Consider the following 21,925-nt stretch of genomic DNA (forward strand, 5'->3'; position numbering starts at 1 on the left):
TAATACCCCACATTCCTACATCCCAATTTTGGTATATAGAATGTCAGACAGTCCAACTAAGGAATACTTTCCAAAATATTGTCCAGCTCCCTTTCCATCAGTTCTCACCAGGGAGAAAAAAAAAGAATTCTTATTGGCAAGCAGCTCTTGTGTTCTCCCTTCCTCTCCCTTGTTCTCTCTTACTTGCACACATATGCCAACCAACATTGGTCTTTCTTTGCCATGTTCCTGGGCAGTGTGGATGAAACATAAGATGGGAAGGAAGGAAGGAAGGAGGGGAAAAGAACATAACCAGAGTAATCTGTTAACCTGATTCTACCTAGCACATCCCTTCCTCAATTTAAACAACATAAATGCTTAATCTGTTAATTCATACTGTAAAAACTCTATTAATGCATTACAGTTTCTACAATGATCCACATTCTCTCCCGAAGCATGTGAGGGGAAAAGAAAATGCTTAGTATATATCCCAAAGTTTTCCTTCTTCAGCTTTGAGTCATCAGGAGAAGCATGTTTGCCATATAAAGTAACAAATTAGAGCTAGGTCAGCACTGGAAAGTGAACAGCAAGAGAACACAAATTGTACACAGTACTTCTTGTTTTTTAGGGCTACCGCTTTTAAATCTCCCACAATGTTCTTTGCAAAGGAAGTTATATTTGCCCTACTTTGATTAAAATTCAGGTGTCAATATAAATCATGCTGTGTCAAATGAAAGTGGATATTTTTCAAGGATGATGAAAGATTCTGCTCTTAAAACAACAACAACAACAACAACAACAACAAAAACTAGACATGATTTCTTATGGATGATTCCTGGTACAAGGGAGCTCCTGGGTTTCCATCCCTTCTTTTGAGCTCTATGTTTTAGTAACAAAATCTCTGTCCAAAATGTAAATAAGACTCTTTGGAAATTAAGACAAAGGAGATACCAAATGCTGATTATCAGTACCCTTATCAACGACGTTCCCCACAAAAAGGAAAATGACTCATTAGATCCATTAGACTATGAATTACTTGAAATCAGAGTGTATCTTTTGCTGTACTTTGTATCTCCAGCCCCTAGCAAAGTGCCTAACACTTAGTAGGCACTTAATAAATGTTTACTGATTGACTGACTCTCTTCCTTCTCTCCTTAACAGCATTACAACAATAATAAACCATTTTTAGTTACATTTTATTCAATCTCTTTGTTGACTCAAGGATTTTACATGGGCTGGTAGGAGGCAATTTGCAGTGAAAAACTATTTGCCTATCATTTGAAATGCTGTAAGAAACATTTCATCTAACATATTTAAACCTTGGTTAAAGATCTATTTTCCATTACTAATAGGGTCATAGCATTTAGAGTTGGAAGGGACCTTAAACAGTCTGTGGCCCATCTTTATAATTTTATAGATGAGGAAACTATGGGAAATGACTTGTTCAAGCTCATATGGTAAACCTAAACCCAAGAATTTTGCCTACACATCTACTACCCCTTCTACTGCATGATAGAGTTCATATTAGGCTTTGATACATTGAGCAAAAAAGGAAGAAGAATTTTAAGGGAAAATAAAGAACAGTAGGAAAATCCAGTTAAAATTCATTTGTACTTTTTGCTGAGGTTTTAAATGATGGCTCCCATGATTATTGTTAATGATCCCCATCTGCCTTACCTCCCACTCAGGCTTTAATCACTCTACTAAAAATTAGGAAGCTCTACTGAAAGTATTTAGTAAGCCCCTGGTGGGTCCAAACACTGAACAAGTCACAGGGATATCAGAGTAAACAAAGGGGTGGAGAGGTTCTACATTGTGGGATGCAGCTGGCTCAAGGCTACCATTCTCAGATCAAGATAATTGATCAGAAAGAGTGATGAGACTAACGTATTAGGAAACAAATGAGAGAATCATTTCATTCACTTGGAGTAGATTGCAACAAATTACCACTATTTGCCACTGTCACTCAAAGTGAAAAATGGTCTGTCAGGAGTAAAATTCAACAAAGTTAAAAGAGACTGTACTCAGGTCTGCCCATTCATAGAATGTTGAGGAAGGAACCTCACAGGTGAGCTTGTCTGATGTCCTCATTTTATAGTTAGGAAGGCAGAGACCCAGCCAGAGTGGAGAGGTGACTCACCCATGGTCAATGGCAAAGCTAAGAGGTAGAACCTATGTGTCTCGACTCCACTCTTTCTGGTCCACCATTACAATCTTCCCTCCCCTGAAACCTGGGATCTGATTAGGACCTCCTCACACTAACACAGTTCAGGACCTACCATACCACTTCCCAGCCATCAGACATATACCTCACTTTCTCTCTTTTTCAATTTTGTTTCTCTATATGTTTTACATTCTGTTATTTGATTATAATCACTTGATAGTGGGGATTATTTAGCTTGCTTGTATTTATATTCCCAGGGCAGCTAGGTGGCACAGTGGATAGAGTGCTGGGCCTGCAGTCAGTAAGACCTGAGCTCACATCTGATCTCAGACACTAGTGTGACCCTGGGCAAGTCAATAATCCTGTTTGTCCCAGTTTTCTCTTCTGTTAAATGAGCTGGAGAAGGAAATGATAAAGCACTTCAGTATCTTTGCCAAGAAAACCTCAAAAAGGGGTCACAAAGAGTCACACATGACTGAAACAACTAAACAACAACAATTTGTATACCCAGCACTTTGCATAGTGTTTGGTACATAGTGTTTAATAAATCCTATTCCATTAATTTTTAATCATTCATTCAGTATTGGCCTGATTGTCTTAACAGACTCATATCATCAGCCTGCCAAAGTATTTTCATGTACTTATATGTATTTCTATAGTACTGATCATTCAGACATTAGAATAACAGTAATATTTATACAGTGTCACAAAGGCTATAAAGCATTTTACACACAGTCAACAAGCATTTATTAAGCACCTACTATGTGCTAGGTGCTGTGTTAAGGACTGGGGATATAAAGAAAGGAAAAACACAGTCCTTGCCCTCAAGAAGCTCAGTTTCACAACATGAAAAGAAAAAAAAAAACTATGTACAAACAAGATTTAAATAAACTAAATTGGAGATAAGCAACAGAGAGAAAGTGCTAGCATTAAGGAGGATCAGGAGAAACTTCTTGTAGAAGGCGAGATTTTAGCTGCAACTTGAAGGAAGCCTGGGAAGCTAAGAAGTAGAGATGAGGAGGGAGAGAATTCCAGGCACTAGGGTTGGCCAGGCAGAGAAATAAACCAAAAGGCTCCCTCGGCAGTCTAGCTGTGAAGGAATGAGGGCCTGCTACCAATCAATCAATAAACATTTATTAAGTGCCTACTATGTGCTAGGCACTGTGCTAAGTGCTACGGACACAAAAAGCGGTAAAAGACTATACCTGCCCTTAAGAAGTCTATAATCTAAGGGAGGAAAAAATATGCAAATAAATATATGCAAAGCAAGTTAGGGTAATAGCAGCATCAGAGGAAAGAAGGGGTCATATAGGAGAATTATTAGGAAGGCAGAATTGACAAAAGTTGGCATATTTTTCTCAGATAACATTAACTCACTTTTATATAGTGAAGAAAACCAGCACTTTCCTCATAACACTATGGAATGGATGGCCTAAGATTTATTATCTCCATTTTTCAGTTGAGAAACCTAGAGTTCACGGAGAGTAAATGATTCAGGATGACATGATCCAGTGGCAGAACAGGAATCCAGACCTGAGTCTTCCCACTCAAAGCCTGGGCTTTCACTGTGATATTGTAATGACCTGGCAGTAGGGACTGTTTATGAGAGATGATGGCAGACAGAAAGAAATGGCAATTGTGATTGCTGAACCCATGAAGAAACACGGAGAATGAGAGAGGTATCATAGGAAAGGAGAAAAGCAAATGCCCCAATTTACAAAAAGGAAAGAAAATGGACTCGACAAACTACTGGTCAGTTAGTCTGACTTCAATTCCTGAAAAAACTGTAGAATGTTTTATTACAGGGATGGTTAGCAAACATCTAGAAAAGAAAATGACTAAAATGAAGTAGCACAGCTTCACCAAAGACAGGTCATACAAGCCTAAACTCATTTCCTTTTCTGATAGGTTCACTAGATTAGGGCAATACTATAAATGCAGTTTGCCTAGATTTTAGCAGTGTTCAAATAAAATTTCTCGTGCTATTCTAATGGAAAAGATGGAGAAATGTAGGCTGGACAACAGAATAGTTAGATTTGGAACTGATTGAATGGGAAGATCTAAAGGTTAACCATTACTGTTTCTATATGATCTTGGGAAAAGGTCTCCAGTCCAGTACTCCAGAAATCAGTGCTAGACCCCTGACTAATTCAAATTTTTATCAATGACTTGGATAAAGGCATATATGGCATTTCAATCAAATTTACGGATGGTAAAAATTGGGCAGGATATCTAAAATAATGATTGACAGAGTCAGGATCCAAAAAGATCCTCACGTCCTAGAGCAATGGGTTAAATCTAATAGGGTGAAATGTAGTAGGTATCAAAATAAGGCATTATTTACCCAAAATGAAATTCACAAGTACAAGACTGGGAAAGCATGACTACACAGTAGTTAGCCTGATAAAGATCTGGGGATTTTAGTGGATGGCAAGCTCAGTATAAGCCAATAGTTTGATATGGCAGCCAACAAGGCTAATGTTAGGTTGCATTTAGAGAATCATGGTGTCTGGGTCTAGCTAAGTGACAGTCCTCTTCCCTGGTAAGACTACATCTGGAGTGCTATATTCTATTCTGGTTGCCATGTTTTAGTAAGGGTATTAATAATCAATCAATAAACATTTATTAAGTGCCTGCTATATGCCAGGCACTGTGATAAGCACTGGGTACACAAGAAGAGGTAAAAGACAGTCCCTGCCCCAGAGAAGCTTACAATCTAGTGGAGAAGACAACATGCAAACAAATACATACAAAGCAAGCTCAACAGTGTATAGAGGAGGGGCAGCTAGGTGGCACAGTAGATAGAGCACCTGCCCTGGAGTCAGGAACATCTGAGTTCAAATCTGGCCTCAGACACATAACCCTTATTAGCTGTGTGATTCTGGGCAAGTCACTTAACCCCAATTGCCTAAGCCGTCCCCCCAAAAAAGTATATAGAGGAGAGCAAACCAAGACAGAAAACAAACACACACTTGAATAGGTACTGGATAAAGAAACTAAGATTATCTACCCCAGAGGAGACATATGGGGAGGTATGGTAGTCATCCTCAGGTATCTGAACGGTTGCTACTTGGAAAAAGAATCTTCTTATCCTTAACTTTGTTGTTGGTGGCGTTCAGTCACGTCCAACTCTTCGTGACCCCATTTGGGGTTTTCTTGGCAGAGATACTGCAACAGTTTGCCATTTCCTTCTCTAGATCATTTTACAGGTGAGGAAACTGAGGGAAACAGGGTTAAGTGACAACGTCTGAGGCTGGATTTGAACTTGTGTCCTTCTGATTCTAGGCTCAGCTCTCTAGCCACTGAACCACCTAGCCGCCTCCATCCTTAACCTAAGAGGGCATAAATAGAGAACAATGTATGAGAATTTTAAGAAGTAACTTTACCCCAAAGTGATACTGCTATCTGAGTTGGAGAAGCTTATCTTCTATGGACATCTAGGTGGCAGAAGGGGAAAAAATGCTTGGTCTATAGAGTGTATATTCAGTATCACTCAAGTATAATTGTACTAAGAATGATCTTTCTGCAACATTTTGCATAGGTGAAATACCAAATCTATTTTCAAACTCAAACCTCAATTGCTGTGCTGAGTCATCATTTCCATTCATTAATACTTCAAGCACATTATATAAATTCTCCCACTCAAACAGAGGTCTGCAAAAAAAATTTCAAAGTACTAGGTCCTATAAGATTTTTTCAGGGATTCTTGAACATTTGGATGACTCAGGTATTTTAGAGAGTACATTTCTGGTGTCTGATGTCTGAGGTCCCTTCCCACTGCATGATTCTAGGAATCTACTGCTATACGATAAGGAACTCAAAAAGAATAAATACAGATCTCTGTGTTTGGGTTAAAAAACATCACAAGGTCAGGATGGGGGAGTCGTGGCCAGTCAACAATTCATATGAAAAGGACTGCAAGATTTTTAAAGGAATATAAGCTCAAAATGATTCAACAGTGTGAGATAGCAGGAAAAAAAAAAGCTAATGCAAATTTAGGCATTATTAATAGAAACTAAGTTTCCAGAGTGTTGGCAGTGATAGTCCCAATATACTTCACCCTGATTAAAACATGTTTGCATTACTGTCTTCAATTCTGAGCACCACAGTTTAGAAAGGATATTTATAAGGTTTTTTCTACCCAAAAGAGGGTGAAGTAGATGGTGAGGGGCATGGAAATTTCTGGCTCCATTCCTCACTCTGAACTTCTCTACCTTCCCACCAACAGCCCTAGGAGATGCTTCCACCTTGTGTCCATCTTTTTAAATTTGTGAGTCCCTGGCCTTGATCACCATTTCATGAGGCATCCAGGCCATACTCACTTCACTGTCAGGTCCAGATTTCGCTGTTTGCTCGCAGCCTTATTCCAACATGTGTTTCTTCCTCTCTCTTCTTGCTAGCTGTTTTTTATGTATTGTTTTTGTCTTGTTGAAATGTAAGCTCCTTGAGGGCAGGACTATAATTATTTTTATTCTTTGCATTTGTGTTCCCAGCACTTAAATCACTGACTAGCAAATAGTGAGCACTTAGTGTTCTTTCTTTCTTCTTTTCTTTTTCCTTTCCTAGTCTATGTATCTATGTATCTATCTATGTATCTATCTCTATCTTTCAACTATGATGAAGACGTAAAGATTTAGGTGGGAGAACGATCACAGTTTTCAAATATTTGAAAGACTACTATGGAATAGAAATGAGACTTGTTTAAGAACCAACCAATGGGAAACAGCTTTTGGCTCGGTATAAGGAAAAACTTCCAACTTCTAGAGTTATCTGAAAGTAGAATAGATTTCCTTCAGAATTGGTAAATTTTCTAATGTTTAAGCTTTCAAGTCAAGGAGGAATGACAAATTTTCAGGAACGCTATAGAAGAGATTCTTTCTCAGGTATATGTTGTTCAAGGGGGGCTCTGTGTTTCTTTCCAACTCTGAGATTCTGTGTTCACATTGGTACAGAGTAATAATGGGTTTGATGATTCATCTAATTCAATTCAATTAAGCAAGGAATACTGGGATGCCTATTATGTATCAGTTACTGTCCTAGGCACTGGGAAACAAAAGACAAAATGAAATCGTTTCTAGCATCAAAAAGCTTATATTCTAGCAGGGAGAAACAACATATGCAGAGAGAAGTAAGCACAAAATAAATACATATAATATGTGTGTATGTACTTTATAAGTATGGACAGAGAGGGAGACACAGAGAAAAAGAGAGAGAGAGAGAGAGAATATACATGTATGTTGTTGATAATCTTGGGTATGCTTGTTCTCAGCCTTCAGAAGTCATAAGATCAAAGATTTACAACTGGAAGACACCTTAGTGGTTATCTTATCCAAACCCCTCATTTTACAGATGAGGAAACTGATGCTAACAGAGATTAAGAGACTTCTATAAGGTCCCACAGTCCCCTATAAGTACCCACAGGTACTAAGTATCAGAGTGGGGTTTTGAAGTCACGTCCCCTGACTCTAAATCTAGGACTCTTTTCACTGCGCCATGTCCATTATGTGCCCTCAATTTATAGCAGTTACTACACAGTACCATGCACTCTGCGGATGCCCAATTAATTTCATTCAAATGAAAAAAAAAGTCAAATTATACAACACTAACTGTGGAAGGAATCTGTCAATTATTTAAGTCTTTTTACTTACAGTCATTCACATCATTAGCCACTCTGAATAAAAAAGGTCAATAATAAGCAGATGTAGAGAACAAAGAAGATCTCTGTGATACATGTCTGAGCTAAAGGCAGATCCCATCCTTCTCTGGCAGATGTACTAGAGAGTTTTGTGGAGGTCAGGATATCTGGGCATAGTACATAAGGCTTCATTGGGAGACAGCCATTTTTATGAACAAAATATTATCCAAGCTGAATGACATACATTGTCTAAAACTATTATATCTTGAAAGAAAAATTCACAGCTGCTTTAGAAATTCTGTCATGGCTTTTAAGCAATTTGCCATAGAACAGTACCCGAGAAAATTCAAAATCAAACCAAAAGTCTTCTAAATTAAATTATCTAAGGTATAAGCTTCATGTTTTGAGACGAGAACTTTCTAATTACTTCAGTGAAATATGGCAAGGAATAAAGAGGAAGCTTAGGAGTTAAGACTTCAGATGTATTATAGTAATTAAAAAAAATCAATGTCAAACAATAACGTTTCCACCTCTGAAAATGTCTTTACTACATGGGCACATTCTGTATTTTTGCTACTACAATTGCGGAGGCCAAGTAATTAAGGGGGAGGTGGGGGGGGTGTGGATCTGTGTACAAAAAAGGTCGCAACTATTGGCAACAGCACTACCAGGGTATCAACCTATTCTATGCTGGGGCTTCCAGTCTATAAAGATGGGGAGAGCAAGAACTTCTGAATTGTTTTTGTTATGTGCCAGTTCATTACACTATAGCGGTAGGACTATTTGTCTGACAAGGGAAAGCTATTGAGACTTGGCATGGCACAGCAGAAAACAGTGGTGAATCTCTAGTAAAAGGATCTGTGTTCGAATCTTGTCTCTACACTCTCTCTTTGTGAGTCTGGCTAAGTCTTTTATCCTCTCTGGGCCTTTGTTTCTTCATCTGTATAATTAAAGGTTTGATTAGGATTGGTGGACCCATAACAGAGAAGTATATAGTTCCACATATATTATTATTCTTGCATTTCTGGGTCAGTGTGTCTCTTTTATATGTGTCTCTAAGAAAGTTAAACTTTCTGAAACATTGAAGACTTTGGGCAATGATGATCCTGTATCACAAGGACAGCAAATAGCAACATCCTTAATGACACACTTTGAGCCCTTCCCTGTTCTTTCGTGTATTTTGTTTGCACTTGACCATTTCAGTCATAAATGGGAACAACGGGGTAGAGGGGATGGAGGGAAGGGAGTTGGCATTTGTATTTTGTCTATTGTATGCCAGGCATGCTAAGTATTTTTTTTAAACAAATATTATCTTATTCGATCCTCAGAACAATCTTTCAAGATGGATACTATCATTATCCCTATTTTACAGTTAGGAAACTGATGCAAACAGAGGTTTAATGACTTATTCAGAACCACACAGCTGGTAAACGTCTGAAGTCACATTTAAACTCAGTTATTTCTGACTTCAGGTTCAGCACTCAATCCACTGTGCCTCCCAGCTGCCTCAAAATTAGCAAGCATTTGAGGTTCAATTTGAACTCAGGTCTTCCTGACTTCTGGCCCAGCACTCCCAGCCACTGCACCATTTACCTGTCTCAACCACCAGGAAAAACTACCTATTTTTTTTCATTGAATACCTATAGATGAAACAAAACAAAATGTTGATTATTTATTGAATTTAGCATCTATGAAGGAGAAGTAACATTGCAGTTAGAATACAGGGCCAGACTTGGAGTCAGGAAGATTTCATTTCAAGTGCTGCCTCTTGACACATGCTGATTATGGACCAATGGAAAAGTCATTTAACCTTTCAGTTCCCTTAGGCAACTCTTTAAATAAAATGAAAAGTTTATGGGAAATTATTGATTTGTATTGGTGAAGTCCTCAATAATAAAATCACATTTACAGATCTGCTCTGCACGCCTTTCCAAAAAAGGGACTTTACAAATAGCCCCCAAGGGATTACACAGAAAGGCAAATCTCTCAGTAATTGTGGAGGAGTTACAAGGTCTGTATCCCAACACTGAAGCTACACCAGCCCCCTTTCTTCTGCAATAGCTGAAGTCACATTCCACTCTCTGAACTCTAAAGTGATTTCTGTTCTCTGTTCCACTCAGGGACTTTACTATCAATACAGCACACTCTAATAATCTATTAATCCACTCTAATAATCATGAAGATTTCAAATGATGGTCAGGAATCAATATTAACTTCTTGGGAACAGCTAGAGATTCCTATACTCAGGTAGATAGTATCATTCATCATGGAAGTTGACTTAAATGTCTTCATTGGATCTGTTACTAGGGAAATTTAAAAAAAAACCCAAAAACAAGTAAAGAGGGTAAAGACTGTGAAAATAACAGTACACTTCAACTTTAGGCATTTCGTTAGGATTCTGCACATGTACAACAAAGGCAAAAGTCTTTCTGAAAAAGAACTAAGCATCATTTTTTTACACCATAAAACAGCTATGATTGGAGAAGCAATTCCTATGGAGAAGGGGTCAACTATCCCTCCCAAATGCCAACCAATTGTCATTCATAGGGCGGGGTAACACCAAGGCTCCCCAAGAGAAAGACAGGAGGCTGCATGTGACAGGAAATTAAAAAAAAAAAAGACACTACCACCTTGACCACCATGTCTCATCTACATTTCTGAAGGACACAGCCCAGGACCCCAAACCCAAAAACCTTTGGGTTTTTGGTTGCAGCCTGATTCTGGAAAGCAACCCCTGTAGATGTAGCTATGTAGCTGCTCCTACAGATACTATAGCCATATTTATTGAAGACACAGCAAAGTTAGTGCCACCAAAGTCCTTGGTATTATCAAACGATTCAATATCAGAAAATAACATGAATTTATCAGTAAAAATAACATTAAAGAAGCATTACTATCTGTTTTGCCACTGCACTTTAAGGACAATAGGCCCTTCTTATGAGTTGTGGGTGAAATATTCCATGTTTTGTCTCAGCTATTAGAATGTGAGCTCCTTGAGATAAGACCGTCTTATTTTTCTCTTTGTTTCCCCGGTGCTTAGTACAGTGCTTTGCACATAAGAAGTGCTTAATAAATGCCTTACTCATTCATTGGGAGCTTTGAAGAGTCCAGGGCAATGGTGTCAAACTCAAATAGAAATGGGGACCACCAAAGGGGACCATTAAACTTTAAGGATAGCTGTGTCTACATGTTGACTTTGAAAACTACATATTATGGTTATCTATGTTCTATGTATTTCTATTTATTTTGTTAAATATTTCCCAATTACATTTTTATCTGGTTCAGGGAACACTTACATTTTGTGGCTTTGACACTTTTGGTCTAAAGAATGTTGGACTTCCCATTCTCACATTACTATCCTAACAGCATCCCCAAATAAGCTGACAGTAGTGTCTACATTGGGAGCCAAGTATAGACTGGATATAAATTCATGGCTCCCCAAGGAACCTAGCATAGAAAGTGTATCATGCCCGACAGACCTTCTTGAGCACCTCCATAAAATGAGAAAGACATCTGCGAACTACCCTTTCGCCAAAAGTGCTCAAATTGAGCTCACATTCCCCTGATCTTTGTATGTCAGACTTTTAGGGGTATATTTTGTATCAACTGTTGTTACTCCTCTAAAAACATCAGCAAGCATTATTTAATGTAATGGGGTTAAAATAGAAGCCTTCCCAGTAAGATCAGAGTGAAACACGGATGCCCACTGTCACCAATATTATTCAATATTGTGTTGGAAATTCTAGCAATAAGAAAAGAACAGAAGAAAGATGATATAATTGGAAAATCCCAAAGACTTAACCAAAAAATTAGTTGAAACAATAATTTTAGCAAAATGGCAGAATACACATCAGTATTCCTATACATTACAAATAAAACTTTCCAAGAAGAAATAGTAAAAGATATTCCATTTAAAATAACCCTAGACAATATAAAATACCTGAAAGCCACTTAGGACTAGATGATTAAAATGATTCTCAACTGATAATACTGGAGGGAATCCTGCTGGTGGAGACTCTAGATGATGGTATTGGAGAATCAGCCTCCAACTCCTCAGGGGAAAATCACCCCCAACCTCTACAACCCTGGGGATGAGATGGAGCTTTCTTAGACTCATCTTAGAAAGCAAGAGTTGAGATAATGATCCTAAACATTTACATAGGCTGCAGATAGAAAGCACTTTGCAAACATTAAAAGCACTACAGAAATGTTGCTGTTATATCCAAAATCTTGGCTTACCCAGTTCAGTCCTGAGAAAAATTTGCATTGGAATGGGACAGGCTCAATTTCATCAGCCACAGAGAGTTTACCCCAGTGCTTAGTGGAATGATTAATATAATCCCTAGAGACTCTAAAAAAATAAATCAGTTGCTGTTTACCTGACTTGCTGCTAAAGACAGGCAACTGACAAAGCAAAGTTTTGAAAGTAAGCTCACTAAATTCCCCCGAAGGCTGAAAATGCAAATTTCAAATCAATTGGTATAGGAGAACAAAGATGAATTTCAAAATATTCCCTCTAGGTCATACTAAACAAATAATGATGGAATTTCAGTCAGGAAAAAATATTCTTATTACTTTAGGTAAACTCATTTATGATTGTTTTTGAAGCAAAAATTTATTCACAGACAGCACACACTTTTAGCCATGTTCTCTTGGCTCTTAAGCTACTTTCTAGATGAATCTGGTCATTTGGAAGGTGCATTTTTTCATCATGGCCCTGGAAAAAATAATTTATTTCAGTGGGCAGAAAGAGTGAAGCTAAACTGCTTAATCTAATTATTCCCAAGAAGTCAGTGTTTAGTTTACCATTTTTTAAAGTTTACTTTTTAGAAAGGGAAAATGCTCCTTTTTGAACTCAGGCACTAGAATTAAACTACAGACAAACAACTAATAGCTTGCATTTATATAGTGCCTTAAGGTTTGTCACATGCTTTACAAATAGGACATTATCAATCAGTCAATAATTATTAAGTGATTACCATATGCTGGGCTACTACTGTATGAGGCAGCTAGGTGGCTCAGTGGATAGAGCACTAGGTCTGCAGTCAGGAAGATCTGAGTTCAAATCAGACCTCAGACACTTACTAGCTGTGTGACCTTGGGCAAATCACCTAAACTCTATTTGCCTTAATCCACTAAAGAAAGAAATGATGAATCATTCCGACACCTTTGCCAAGAAAACCCCATGGACAGTATTGGTGCGCTGTAGTTCACAAGGTCATAAAGAGTCAAAGAACAACAACAAATATGGTGGGCTTGGTGCTAAGCCCAGGGGATGCAAAGAAAGGCAGAAAGATAGTCAATGCCCTCAAAGAACTCCTAGCCTAATGGGAGAGATAACATGAAAACAATTATGTACAAACAATCCATACAGAGGATAAATAGGAAATAGCCAACAGAGGGAAGGCACCAGCATTAAGGGGGATTGAGAAAAGCCTCCAGCAGAACATGACATTTTGTTTGTAACCTGAAAGAAGCTAGGTGGTAGAGATGAGGAGGGAGAGCATTCCAGGCATGGGAGACAGCCAACGAAAATGTCTGGAGTCGAGAGATAGGGAGTTTTGTTCAAGGATCAACAAGGAGGCCAGTGTCACTGGTTTGCAGACTATACGGTGGGGGCGACTGGGCTGTAAAGAAAATTGAAAAGGTTGGAGGTTGGAGTTGGGCAGATAATGAAGGGCATGGAAAGCCAAACAGAGGATTTTATATTTGATCTTAAAAGTAATAGTGATCTACTACAGTTTATTGAGTAGAGAAGTGACATGATTAGATGTCACCTTTAGGAAATTCACTTTTACAGGTGAGTAGATAGCATGGCAGAGGGGACAGAAGGCTGGCCTTAAGGTCAAGAAGACCTGGTTTCAACTTGTGCTTGTCTTGCTTGCTGGCTGTGTGAGCGTAGAAGTGTAAATATCTAATTGTTCCACTATGCTGGTTATTGTGTCATTTTTCAGTCGTGTCCAGCTCTTCATGATCCCGTTTGAAGTTTTCTTGGCAAAAATACTGGAGTGGTTTTCCACTTCCTTCTCCCGCTCATTTTACAGATGAGGAAACTGAGGCAAACATGGTTAAGTGACTTGTCCAGGGACACAAGCTAGTGTCTGAGGTTAGATTTAAACTCAAGTCTTCTTGACTCGAGGCCTAGTGCTCTTATCCACTGAGCCACCTAGCTGCCACAACTATCCCATGCAACTCTCTAAAACTAGTTAGAGAGCAGGTTCTGATCTGCATTGGAAGAATTTCCTCATTGAGAATACCCTATAACAATGAAATCACAGGTCTGTTCCAAAACTTAATAACTAAAAGCATTTAACTGATTCTTCTAATTTAGCTGCAGACCTAGAAGTGAAACACTGAAAACAAACACCTGAGAGTTGGAACAATATGTGAACATATTTGTACTTAAAATAAAGCAAATTCTTCTGGTTTTATCCTAACCTTACTTAAGTTCAAATTGAAATGTTTATTCTCTCTTTTGAGTTGCATAAACAGCATCTATCAAGAATCTTTCATGCGATGATTCTATCTACCTACAAGGAATGATAACCCTTTTTCAATTAGTCACAAGCAGGAAAAGCAACATAAATTCCTTTACAAAAAAGAATACTAGGTGAATAGCAAGTTTCAGATACAATGATCTTGTCGTTTACTTTTTAATATAACTCCCAATATTAAAAGTTGTGAGGGGAAAAGAATGTGAGTTCATTATATTAATAGCTCTTTAGAATTATTACAAACTATTATAAAGTTATCTGTTACTTCTTTCTTTGAGAAACATCACAAACTGTGGATTACCTAGCTAGAGGCTCTTTGACATTAGACACCATTTGGTAAAGCTACTGACTGGTACAGGGGTAGGGAACCTGGGGCCTTGAGGACACACAGGTCCTTGGGTGCGGCCTTTTGACTGAGTTCAAATTTTACAGAACAAATCTTTTTATTAAGGGGTCACACAGGTAGTTAAATGGCAGGGCTGAGATGTCAACTCAGGTCCTGTCACTTCATGTTTAACATCATTTCTACTGTACCACATTGACTTCTAAGGTAGACTGAGTACTTACTAATCTAACATATTATTTTAAACTAGCTATATCTGATTCACTGGAAATTCCTTTTATTATCACATTCAGAAATGTGGTTTAAAAAAGTAAGATAAATTAGGGGCAGGTAGGTGGTGCAATGGATAGAGCACCGGCCCTGGAGTCAGGAGGACCTGAGTTCAAATGTGGCCTTAGATATTTAACACTTACTAGCTGTGTGACTCTGGGCAAGTCACTTAACCCCAATTGCCTCACCGAAAAAAAGAGTTAAATGTCTAATAATGAATGCCAAATCCTCCTGAGAAGCAAATCTAATTTCTTTTAAGAAAAGAAAAAAATTTTTACATGGCTATCTACAGATATGGAACACTGCATATGCTATGGGATTTATTTATCTGGTATATTTAATAATTTTACTGAGCTGCTTTCCTGGCTTTGTCTTTCAATTTTTTTTTTCCCCTACAAGGGCTCCCTGGGGAGGAGAGGGAAGGAATACATGCAAAAAATGAAGGTGATATAAAAGATATCAATAAACATTTTTAATGACAGAATATAAGACAGTTCTAAATATGACCACTCCTCAAGACTGAATAGCTAGTTTATAATGTATAGTGCTGAGCTCACTGAATTCTTTTATCTGTTTAAGAAATATTGACACTTTTTTTGCTTGAGAAAACTATCATCTGCATTTCACTCAACCTAGAAGGGATATCTATATCATTAGGGAGGTAGTCTATTTTTCTTTCATTAAGGTAATACTGATCTTGAAATATCACTACCTATTATAAGGATAAAACACTACAAATACAGCTTCCAAGTCTAAATAGCTTAGATCTTCTATAAAAATGTCATAGTTCTTTGAACTCAAAGGTCATTTGATGATTTTTTTTAATGACTTGGATTTGGACAGAAGAAATACTTGATCTATAAAAAATTCAATATAACTTAAATAGGTGTACCAACCTGAAGAATCCTCCTAATCCCTCAGTCTGAGTTTAGATTTTTCTAATAGTTTCTTTTTTACTCTTTCTTTACTTCTTTTTCTTTCTTCTTTTTCCTTCCTTCCTTCTTTCCTTCCACCTTTCCTCCATTCCTCTGTCTGTCTCTCTGTGTCTCTCTTTTCTTCCTACTTTCTTTTCATTCTTTTGTGATTGGATCTACCTATGTTGCTTCGACTAGAAGTACAGCAGCCACTTATGGGTCTGATCTAAATACTAATCAACACAGAAGATTTAACCTGCTCTGTTTGTCTGCTCTGGGTTGCTTTGCTCCTCCTCTGGCAGTCTGGTGGTCCCTCTCCTCCTGGGGCTGCTTGCTGTATTGGTGCTCAGCTTAATGTGGATGGACACCCAATAGGCCCAGCCCACTATAGTCTAGAACTCTTAGCTCACGGTACCCACCAGCCTCAGGCTCCTTGTTAACAGAGATTACAGGTATGTGCCCCAACTCTGCACCCAATGGGAATTTAGGAAAGGAATTGGGAAGGGGTAGGGAAAGGGTGGTGATTTACAATACAAAGGGATTCTAATATTTAAGTCTGTGTTCACAGTTCACTGGCCTCCAGGGAAGCCAGGGACATTCAGATTCAACAAATACTTAAGTGCCTGCTTAAGTACAAGAGCCTTGCTAGTCTCTGATAACCTAAGTACAGATCTGACAGAGATGCAAACATCAAAGAGCTTTCAATCACATGGGGGAGGAAACACTAGAATTGTAGAACTGCAATGGAAAATGCTAAGCCATGCTCTGTTTCTTGCAACATTTAAAGAGGGAGAGTTCACTTTGAGCTAGAGGTTATAGAGGAAGGAGATGAGGGAAGGATTCCCTCAGAAGAACATCACCTGGATTGGGTTTCTGAAGGAAAAAAGAGACTTCTACAATCTAAGACTAGGAGGAGAATGAGAGTTCATTCCAGGCATGGGGGGTGAGGGGTTGTTGACCTGAGCAAATCATTGAGCCCAAAGATTAGGAGACCTAAAAATGTTGAAAGGGGAAGGGAAAGGGCTGCAAATAACTCCAATTTGTCTAGGATAAAGAGTATGTGAAAGAGAGTAATGGCTAATAATTGATAATAATAATAACCTCGATATAGCACTTTTTATGTGCCCGGAACTGTGCTAAGTACTTCACAATTATTATCTCATCTGATCCTCACAACAATCCTAGGAGATAGGTGCTGTGGGTTATTTCCAGGTTACAGATGAGGAAACAGAGGCAAACAGGAATTAAATGACTTGCCCCCTGGGATTGCACAGTTATTAAGTGTCCATGGTCACATTTGAACTCAAGTCTTTCTGACTCTAGGTCTGGCAGTCTATCCACTCTGCCACCTACCTGCCACCTAGCTGTCCTATACTAATGATATATTAAGTACAAAATACTCACTCTAGGCCAGTGCTATGTGTAGCTTTCAAGAATTATTATAGCCTACAATGTTAGTGAATTCAGCATATGCCACTGTAGCATCTCTTCATTCCAACTACACAGAACAGAAAGGGACAATCTGTGCCTTTTAAAATTTATGCTAAATTATGCCTTTTGAAAAATGTATTGAATTTGCTACTCAAATACTAGTACTCCAGGTCTTTTCTCCTTGTGTGTAGAGCTAATAAAATGAAGCAGTCAGGCATTGATAAAGGTATCTGTTAATCTGATCCAGTAGCTCAGGGGAAAGTTATAAGATTAGGAAGAAAAAACATAGACTCCCAGAGGTTTGTCTTATTTCCACACCATCGAGCTCCAGCCTCTGCTTCCTACCCTGGGATCCTGACTGATTTAATTCTCCACATCTAGCTCAAACCCAAACCCACCACACTGCTTTCCAGCCATCCTCACATCTCCCATCCACCTCTGTTTACCTCCAGCTCTGGGAACAGAAATCAAAACAACATTGCCATTCTTGGAAAAAATGAGTCATTTCATACTCTGTGGGCTCCATTCACCACCCCTGTGATTTCCCATAATAAAACATCCTTCTCTCTCTATCACTCCCTATTGTTATTGCTGTTCAATCGTGTTTGACTCTTGGTGACCCCATGTGGGGTTTTCTTGTCAGAGATGCTGCAGTGGTTTGCCATGTCCTTCTCCAGCTCATTTTACAGATGATGAAACAGAGGCAAACAGATTAAGTGACTTGCTCAGGGTCACACTGCCACTAAGTGTCTGAGGCCAGATTTGAACTCAGGAAGATTGAGTCTATCCACTCTATCCTTTGTGCCACCTTCCTGCCTTAACACTCCCGGTAGGTCTTATCTTCATCTACTAAAATGTAAGCTCCTTCAGGGCAGGGATTGTTTTGCTTGCTTTTCTTTCTATCCCTTGCACTTAACACTTTCTCTAGCATATGGTAAGTGCTTAATAAATACCGCTTCATTTATTTAGGATATATTCCTCTCTCCTATGGAAAGATACATTATGAATTTCCCATTTAAAACAACTTTCTACTGATTTTCCTTTTATTCCGTCTACACTCTGAAATGAATGTCTTTCTACCAACCAGCAACCTTAAAAATTACAACAACAATAACAAACAGTACCTCATAGTTATAAAGCACAGAAAGTGTTTTTCTATTTTATTAGTCTTAGTCTATTCTATGCTACAACTATTCTGAGGTAGGTAAAATAATTCATGAACTCTCATCTCTTTCCACACTGAATTTTGGTGGTCCTCAAGCATGCCTAGATCTTCATCCTGCAGCCTCACTCCAGCTCTGGAGAAGGAGGCTACAGGTGCAGAGGTATTTCCAGTGTGTGAATTCCTCTCCTCTTTGCACTCTGAACATCTTCTACTATCCCACCCCCTCATCTGGTACCTTTGTTCCCCCCCCCCTTTTATATGCGCCATTTCCCATTAGATTTTAAGCATCTTGAGGACAAGGATTATTTTTTTTTCTTCTATTTGTATTCCCAAGACTTAGATCAGTGCCTGGCATAAGTTCTCATGCCTGAGAGCCTAAAAAAATGCTAGGTAAATGAATAAGTAAGTTAAACTCATTCCTGTATTGCATTCTAGTGTTGGCTGTCACAGCTCTTATACATTCCCCATTTGCTATGAATGTAACATTTTTCTTTGATTATGATCGCATAAGGTTGTTTTTTTTTCAATTCTGGATTAAATATAGACACTATCTTTCTCTTTAGGCAACCACTGGGCAGAAGGAAACTTGCCCTGACCAAGACAACATCGATGAAATTCACCAAGGAACTGCTTTAGAACCAGCCTTGCTCACTAGCCTCGCATAGGCTCACTTTCTCCTGTTTGATATGTGGTGCATGACCAGCACTTTTAGTTTAAGTTAAGACCATGAGATAGAAACAGACAAGTAACTGAGATGATGTTCAGTCGTTTCAGTCATATCCGACTCTTCCTGACCCCATTTGGAGTTGTTTTGGCAAAGATACTGGAGTGGTTTGCCATTTCCTTCTCCAGCTCATTTTACAAATAAGGAACCTGAGGTAAATAGGGTTAAGTGACTTGCCCAGCGACACACAGCTATTAAGTGTCTGAGGCTGGATTTGAACTCAGAAAAATGAGTCTTCAGACTCCAGGTCCAGCACTCTGTGCACTTTGGCGCCACCTAGCTGCTCTAATTTCAGCCACTCCTAAATCTAAAAACCTTTATTAGTTAACCAAGGATTTTTTAAAGTTTGTTACACTGTTTGAAATTCCAAATTTATACAAATTAAATCATCATAACAGCAAGACTTATATTACTGTTGATTTTGATTATGTCACTTAAAGTATAAAGTAAAAATTATAAAATGGATTCAAATATATTCTTGGCTGTTTCTTAGGAGAGGATTAGACAACTGATATGGAGACCACTATTTCTCCATACCCGAGAAAGTATAACCAAAATATTAAGGAACAAAAGAATTATACTTTTTTTTTTTAAGTGCTATGTGAATATGTCTGCCCCTTTGAAGCAAGTAATTTGGATGGCAGTGTAAACAAGAACGAAGTGGGAATGGATTGTCCCAGTGCTCTGGGAATGATGTTTTACTAAACAGGTCAATGCCGTTATTAATTGCTTACATCTGCTGCGTATTCGTGTGCAGTTCCTAGGTGCAAGCATTTAATATTCAGCCTGTCCTCATGTCTTTCTTTCAATTCTTTAACAACAACAACAAAGTTGTGCTCAGCTACGTCCAAGTGCCTAGTAGAAAAGGCAAAACGAACAGGGAACTACAGTGAAAGCCTTAGATAAAACCTTGCCATTCCGATAAAGTTTGTTGGCTAGGGGAGGAACTGATGTTATCATAAAAGGAGAAAACACTATTTAAATATTGCAAGTAGAATGCTGGCAAATCTAAGCAAGGCTCTGATTAGCTTACCACATAGAATGACTGTTCTTGAGAAACTGGCTTCTGTGACCTGTGGAATATTTACAAAGATGAAACAGAAATAAAAATGAAACCCCCAGGACACTTTTTCATTGATGGGTAGGGAGACAATAGGAATCCAACTCACATCATCAGTTCATTTCCGCTTAGCTATCTTTAAGGCACACGCTCCGCGGACTACAAAAACTCTGAATCTTTTTGCCCTTTCAAATTCAAAAGCTGGCGGGGTTCTTGGGTTGGGAGTTAGAGGAGTAGAGGGGCGCTGAGGGACGTGGGGGTGGGAAACGACAGGGGTAGGGGGATGGGATGGATGTATTGCACCTCTTGGAAAAAGACCTAGGGTGGGATTCCTCCCTTAAGTCAAGCTTCTGGAGAAATAGCAACTTAAAAGGAGTTCCACTTTTAGTTAGACGCGATTAAAGCTTACCTTAGTCTGCAGTTTACTGCACCAACATATCCCTAATGTTTCTTCTGTAGTACGGCATATTCTGGAACTAGTGCATTTGACCTCACTCATTTCTACAGAAGAAACTCCAAAGTAACCTTTAACTTCCATAAAAAGCTGTGCTCATTCTCCCTGTGCTCCACACACAGCAATCTAATACACCTCATCATGTGGTCTGTTACTATGGTAGCAATGCATCCAGCTGCGAGAATACAAAAGGCTTGACAAAAAGTTGTTTTTTTACCCCTCTACCCCCATTGAAAAAGTCAGGTTTTAGTTTTTTCTCCTAGTGCTATAAGTTTAATTTGGATGTATTTTGGTTGCTTCCTGAGACTCAAATTTATAAGGAAAAACAAATTGAAAAAGAATTCATAGTACAGAGGGGAAAAAAGGGAGGGGAAATCCTCCAAAGCTTTTTAAAATAAATGAGTTAAACATAAGAAATTTTTAAGTTGTCACTAATCTCTGAAATTGCTGATGATTATCTACTCACATCATTTAGAAAATTTAAAATTCTCATCACTGACTTTATAGGAAATGCAATCAGTTTCTTAATTCCATTTTTTAAAAATCATGTTAAAGTGGCTTAGCAAATACGGGGATACAGGTGTTGAAAACACTACTGAACAATTACATTTGCTACTTAAAGAGCTATTCTCACTGTTGTTTTCTATAGCAGACACTGCAGAAGGCATAGTTCTGCTTTGTTATAAAATCCAACATTAAATTACTATTAAAACCAGTTAGAACTCTATTTAATTAAAATTGATCTCAGCCTCCATAATTGCACTTGGATGTCCTTTTCAATACTGATTCTGGGTTGATATATTCTTTCAATATCAACAAAACTGAATAGAGAAGTTTCAGATCAAGAATAGCTGTAATATTCAATCATGACCTTATCCAAGTATCTTCAGACTAAGTCTAAAGGGAGGGAGGTCCTTGCTTACTTTGCATTAATAAACACTTTTTTTGGAAGTATGAAATAGTACCATGGGTTTTCTACAGTCAAATCAAAAAAGAAAATTAAAACATCAAATAAACACATCTTTCACTTGAATTAATAATAACTAGCATTTATATAATGCTTTGAGGTTAGCAAAGTGCTTTGCAAATACTATCTTATTTTATGCTCACAACAACGCTGGGAGATAAGTCCTATCATGAGTCAATCAACAAACAATTATTAAGTGTCTTTATATGCCTGACACTCTGCTAATCTCCAGGGATACCAAAAAAACAAACAAACAAACAAACAAACCAAAAAACAAAAAAAAAAACCCAGCCCCTGCTCTTGAGGACTCTGCAATTTAATCAGG

The 21,925-nt window shown here is 38.2% G+C and overlaps 1 protein-coding gene across 16 annotated transcripts in view; it reads right to left on the bottom strand.

The window, feature by feature from the left end:
- DTNA (dystrobrevin alpha) overlaps positions 1-21,925 on the bottom strand; it is a 473,738-nt gene that overhangs the window by 200,821 nt on the left and 250,992 nt on the right. The window contains exons 1-2 of one of the 16 annotated variants that reach the window (XM_027846915.1): positions 20,589-20,741; positions 20,153-20,192 (exon numbers count right to left, since the gene is read on the bottom strand). The exons of 14 other annotated variants lie outside the window; for them this stretch is intronic. The gene's annotated coding sequence lies outside the window, so the exon portion shown is untranslated. Of the gene's footprint in view, positions 1-20,152; positions 20,193-20,588; positions 20,742-21,925 lie in introns of those variants that run through there. One more of the 16 variants, XM_027846913.1, reaches the window with a different exon arrangement.

The sequence above is a fragment of the Vombatus ursinus genome, unplaced genomic scaffold (genome assembly GCF_900497805.2).
Source record: "Vombatus ursinus unplaced genomic scaffold, bare-nosed wombat genome assembly UNPS02015255.1, whole genome shotgun sequence".
Classification (NCBI taxonomy): domain Eukaryota; kingdom Metazoa; phylum Chordata; class Mammalia; order Diprotodontia; family Vombatidae; genus Vombatus; species Vombatus ursinus.